Source organism: Cucurbita pepo, chromosome 16 (genome assembly GCF_057944985.1).
Source record: "Cucurbita pepo subsp. pepo isolate OVF chromosome 16, ASM5794498v1, whole genome shotgun sequence".
Taxonomy (NCBI): Eukaryota; Viridiplantae; Streptophyta; class Magnoliopsida; order Cucurbitales; family Cucurbitaceae; genus Cucurbita; species Cucurbita pepo.
In genome coordinates this window covers 5,662,207-5,668,512 of record NC_141813.1, presented here as the reverse complement: position 1 = coordinate 5,668,512, position 6,306 = coordinate 5,662,207, and the positions used below count along the sequence as shown (strand labels likewise).

General features: G+C 35.1%; 2 non-coding genes across 2 annotated transcripts; both read left to right on the top strand.

Annotated features, from left to right (window-relative positions):
- The first annotated feature begins 1,266 nt into the window (after positions 1 to 1,266).
- TRNAF-GAA (transfer RNA phenylalanine (anticodon GAA)) lies at positions 1,267 to 1,339 on the top strand. Its single transcript has one exon. It is a non-coding gene; the product is annotated as a tRNA-Phe (tRNA).
- Positions 1,340 to 5,838: 4,499 nt separating this feature from the next.
- TRNAC-GCA (transfer RNA cysteine (anticodon GCA)) lies at positions 5,839 to 5,910 on the top strand. Its single transcript has one exon. It is a non-coding gene; the product is annotated as a tRNA-Cys (tRNA).
- The last annotated feature ends 396 nt before the right edge of the window (positions 5,911 to 6,306 follow it).

Below are 6,306 nucleotides of genomic sequence, written 5' to 3'. Positions count from 1 at the left end.
TGGCAAGTATTATTATAAGCGAATTTCATAAGGGGTAGGTACTTATCCCAGCTTCCTGCAAAATCCATCACATATACCCTCAACATGTCTTCCAATATTTACTTGAGCATTTCTGTTTGACAATCTATTTATGGGTGGAATTTCATACTATAACTGCGTACCCAATGCCTTTTGTTGAATTTTCCAGAAGCGAGATTTAAATATGGCATCTCGGTCTAATACTATTGCCTATTGTTGAATTTCTAGAAGTGTACCCAATACCTTTACCGATGAATATTCATTTTTAATATTAGCAAGAGTAGCTTAGTTGGGAGATTGTTAGACTGAAGATTTGAAGGTCACACGTGTTTTATCCACGTTCAACGCACCTAATACAAGTTTATTACCTGACTATACAATCTAAAAACATAACTTGCTTATTCAATCTAAAATTAGTGATTATTTCTTTTTTAAACATAATGAATTAGCGGAAATACCTTTACTTATGAATTTTCATTTTTAATATTAGCAAGGATAGCTCTGTTGGGAGAGCGTCATACTGAAGATTTGAAGGTCGTGTTTGATCTCCACGTTCACCGCAACTGATTCTAGTTGCATAACCCGACTATTCAATCTAAAATTAGTCATTGTTCCTTTCTGAAATCTCAATGAATTATCGGAAATACCTAACGTGTTCTAGTTCACCACACCTTATACAAGTTGGATAACTTGAATATCTTATTAAAAATTAGTGATTATTTCTATTTAAAATTTCAATGAAGTAGCGAAAATACCTTTACTGATGAATTTTTATTTTTAACAGTAGTGTGGATAGTTCAGTTGAGAGAGCGTTAGATTGAAGATTTGAAGGTTTCGTGTTCGATCCACGTTCACCACACATGGTTCACGTTGCACAATTTGACTATTCAATCTAAAATTAGTGATCATTTATTTCTAAAATTTAAATTAATTAGCAGAAATATCTTTACTTAAAAACTTTCATTTTTAATGTTAGCAGGGATAGCTTAGTGATCATTTCTTTCTAAAATTTAAATTAATTAGTAGAAATATCTTTACTTAAAAACTTTCATTTTTAATGTTAGCAGGGATAGCTCAGTTTAAATAGCGTCATATTTAAGATTTGAAGGTCACGTGTTCGATCTCCACGTTCACCGCACCTGTTTCTATTTGCATAACCTAACTATTCAATAAAAAAATTAGTCATTATTTCTTTTGAAATCTCAATGAATCAGCGAAAATATCTTTACTGATGAAATCTCAATGATTGCGGGGATAGCTCAGTTGGGAGAGCGTCAGACTGAAGATCTGAAGGTCACGTGTTCGATCCACGTTCACCGCACTTGGTTCACATTGCATAATTTGACTATTCTTAACAAAGTTACAAAGTAACACTAACAAAGTCTTTTTAATCCAAAATACCATTGAACTTGACCATTATAGTGCCTCTCAAACGTAGGTAAAGTTTAAATTCGAGTCTCCTTGTCAAACTCACTCGGGTGCTCATCTCAACCATGATGGCGTTCAACAAGAGAGACCTCGAAAATAGCGGGATTATCGCATTAACCATTTGAATCACCTCAACCCCACAAACAAATATCTATAACATAACCCTAACATAGGTACGATGTTCATAGAATCAAACCAGAATCTCCTAGGTGAAAGCCAAATATCCAAACCGTTGGACAACAATGAATTTTTGGTGTAGTTGTCCTAAAGTCTTTTGTCTAATCGCTCAAGAGTTTTACTATGATGTTTTGGGTAATGTGTAACTCTTCGACACGTCCTTTCATGTGTGTGATAGAGTTCTCAGAATTACCGCGACGTTTCGAGCTGTTCGATCGTGTGACTCTTTCTTCAAAATGGTAAACATCAAACATCAAACATCAGGTCTTTGATTGGCAACCCATCCAAAGGATTGTCGATTGCATCGATTGGATCAATAGTCTTCCCATGAGTTTATGGTGCATGACCCATTTTTTATAGCATTCACCTTCGAGCGCCACCATAGTTTTGCATCGTCCATGAGATGCATTGCGACCAATGTAACTCTTAGGTCCTATGAGCAACTAACAGGAACCTTCAATATTGTTCTACGTAAAAAATAAAGCTTTTTAATTCCTTAGCATCCCGGTTTACATTTAAGGGGTTGTGTTCTTGGATTTTAAGTTTGTTAAGCCCACATGAACTTGGCTTGAGGTGTGGTTCTCTACAGCCCAACTTGTCAAACTCACTCGAGTGCTCATCTCAACCATGACGTCGTTCAACAAGAGAGACCTCGAAAACGACTGGATTATCGCATTAACCATTTGAATCACCTTCTCATCTCAACCATGACGTCGTTCAACAAGAGAGACTTCGAAAATGACTGGATTATCGCATTAACCATTTGAATCACCTGCTCATCTCAACCATGATGTCGTTCAACAAGAGAGACATCGAAAACGACTGGATTATCGCATTAACCATTTGAAATTGAACAAAATATCTATAACATAACTCTGACAAAGGTACGAAGTTCATAAAATATCTATAACATAACTCTGACAAAGGTACGAAGTTCATAAAAAGTCTTTTTAGTCTAAGATAGAAACTGTAAAATAAAATGAAATAAGAAAATAACATTCCATTGCCAGGAATCAAACCCGGGTCTCCTGGGTGAAAGCCAGATATCCTGACCGCTAGACAACAATGGATTTTTGGTGTAAATGTCCTGAAGTATTTTGTCAGATTGCTGAAGAGTTTTAGCATGATCTTTTGCTTAATGTCTAACTCTTCGACACGTCCTTCCCTATGTGTGTTAGAGTTCTCAGGACTACCGCGACGTTTCGAGCTGTTCGATTGTGTGGCTCTTTCTTCAAAAGAATCATATATCAAATGTTAGGTCTTTGATTGGCAACCCATCCAGGGGAGCGTTGATTGCATCGATTCCATCAACGATCTTCCCATGAGTTTATGGTGCATGACCCATTTTTTATACCATTCACCTTCGAGCACTACCATAGTTTTGCATCGTCCATGAGATGCATTGTGGCTAATGTAACTCTCAGGTCGTATGAGAAAGTTCCTGTAGCCCTCAACTCTCAGGTCGTAGAGTTCTTAGAGCTACCACGACATTTTGAGGTGTTCGATCGTGTGGCTTTTTCTTCAAAAGAGTCAACATCAAACGTCAGGTCTTTAATTGGCAATCCATCAAGGGGAGCATCGATTGCATCGATTCCATCAACGGTCTTCCCATGAGTTTATGGTGCATGACCCATTTTTTATATCATCCACCTTCGAGCGCTACCGTCCATGAGATGCATTGTGGCCAACGTAACTCTTAGGTCCTATGAGCAAGTTCCTGTAACCTTCAAGTAGTGTTCAACGTCAAAAATAAAGTTTTTTTAATTCCTTAGCACCTGGTTCCCATTTAAGGGTTTGTGTTTTTGGATTTTCAGTTTGTTAAGCCCAACATGAGCTTGGCTTGAGGTGTGGTTCTCTACTACCCTTCTTGTCAAACTCACTCTGGTGCTCATCTCAGTCATCTCAGCCATGATGGCGTTCAACAAAAGAGACCTTGAAAATGACCGAATTATCACATTAACAATTTGAATGACCTCAACCTCACTTGTTGAAATTGAACCAAATATCTATTAAAGGTTCAAAGGTCATAAAAGTTTTTTTAATCTAAGGTACTATTGAACTTGACCATTATAGTGCCTCTCAAATCAAGTTCATAAAAGTCTTTTGAATTTAAGATACTATTGAACTCATCCATTATAGTGCTTCTCAAACCTAGGTAAAGTTTAAATATAATTGGTGACAAAAGATGAAACTATAAAATAAAAGAAATAAGAAAATAAAATTTCATTGTCGAGAATCAAACTCGGGTCTCCTCGATGAAAGCCAGATTTTCTGTGTAATGTCTTCGACACGTTTTTTTTATGTGTGTGATAGAGTTCTCAGAGAAACCGCCACGTTTCTTGTTGTTCGATCACGTAGCTCTTTCTTCAAAAGAGTCAACATCAAACATTAGGTCTTTGTTGGAAACCCATACAGGGGAGCGTCGATTGCTTCAATTCCATCAATGGTCTTCCCATAATTTTTTGGTGCATGACAGTTTTTCATACAATTCACCTTCAAGCGCCACCATAGTTTTGCATCGTCCATGAGATGCATTGTTTGCCGATGTAACTCTCAGGTCCTCTGAGAAATTTCCTATAGTCTTGAAGTATAATATCAAAACATATTAACGTATTTGATATGTTAAATATTAAAATAATTGATGTGTATCATAAACACTAAATAAAAATATATATTTGAAATTTGAATGATATTCATATTAATTAAACATATATTATGATATTCTACCACATTTTAATTTTATTTAAATAAGATATTATATCTTAATGTATTAGGTATTCAAATATATAATTTGACAAAAATAATCCCAAGTTCACCGTAAATAGAACCCTAGGGTTAAGTCAAAAAGTATCAAACACTAAATACTGTGACATTTTAGGTGATATTTTGTAGAGGAAACTGATAAGGTCTCCAAAGAGCAGGTGGTCATTTCTGACATTTTAGGTTAACAACATGGTGAAAAAAAACCAGAAATTCTGATACCAGTAATTAACTACAAACCTTTGAATAAGGTTTTAGAATAAATAAGATATCCAATCCAAAACCAAAATGATTTGATAAAAAGAATTTAGAGTCAAATGTTTTTATAAAATTCGACATGAAATTGGGATTTCGGAAATTCTAATTTCTTAAGAGGACAAATATAAAATAGCATTTAATGTCCAATTAGAAAATATGAGGGGAACGTCATGTCATTTAGGCTAAAAAACGCTCCATCCGAATTTCATAAGATTATGAATGATAGTTTCAATCCTTTCAAAAAATTTCGATAGTTATATTGATGATGTGTTGATATTTGCTAAAACCATTAAAATCAACACTTTAAACATCTACATACATTCATTAATATAATCAAAAGAAATCAGCTAGATGTGTCCATACCCAAAATCATCAAACTCAGATCCGTTTTCTTGGATTTTAAATTTATCTATAATCTTGTTTCAAACAAAAAATAATTTTCCTAGATAGAAGTAAATTTTGTTGTGGTTTGATTTTAAAATTCTACCTATAAAAGAAGTTGAAAACATCTTGGGAGATTACCTATGGGTGAGTTTCTAACAAAGTCTCTCTTCTCTCCTCTGTCTTCTTAAACTCATACTAATCCAACATGGACTCAAAAGTTCAATTACCTATAAAAGAAGTTGAAAACACCTTGTGAAAGTCTGTAAGCATACTATGACCTCTAGCTTTGCAAAATCCAGCGTTGTTGACGCTTATCAAAATCGCTGCCAAAATAAAGTTTAACGAGTGGTTCTATGGTGTAGTGGTTAGCACTTTCGACTTTGAATCTAACGACCTGTGTTTAATTCCCGATAGGTAATCCACCAATTTATACAAAATTGGTCCATAGTCGATTCGGTAGGGTCACTTTTGGACCGATAATCTGTAGAAGGGGTCACTAAGATTGAGATCATACAAAATGGGACCATAGCTCAATGTTAGAGCATTTAATTGCAGATCAAGAGGTCACCAATTCGAACCTAGTTGGGCCCTTCTATCTAGGATAGAAATTTGTTACACTTTTTGGACCGACACTATGTCTACGGGGTCACTAAGGTTAAAATCCTACAAAATGGATCCATGGCTCAGTGGTAGAGAATTTGACCGGTCACCCGTTTGAACTTTGTTGGGCCCTTTTATTTTGGACAGACACTTTTTACACTTTTGGATTGACACTCTGTAGAACGAGTCACTAAAGTTGAAATCATGCAAAATGGGTCCATAGCTCAGTGGTAGAGCATTTGACTGCAGATCAAGAGATCACCAGTTCAAATTTGGTTGGGCCCTTTTATTTTGGACAGACACTTTGTTCGATTTACTCCCGACCACTGAGTGTCTAAAGGGAAAAGAAATAAGAATAATTACGGATTCCATGTACATTAAGAAAAGAGTGTGGTATCCAAGCACCCACTATGAACATGGTTAAAAACTTACAATTAGTCAACTTTGTACTCACTCCATGTTTTCCATATCTTTCATTTAACTAAGAGTAGTGGCCCAACTTACAATTAAACAACACCAACTATTTTTTATGTTTTAAAATTATTTTTTTCAACATTTCCCTTATTTTGTACTATGAACCTATAAACTCGAAATTTTGTACTATGAACCTATAAACTCTATTTCGAATATAATGTAAATATATATGTTCATTATATTTTAATTCTTTTTTTATTTCGAGAA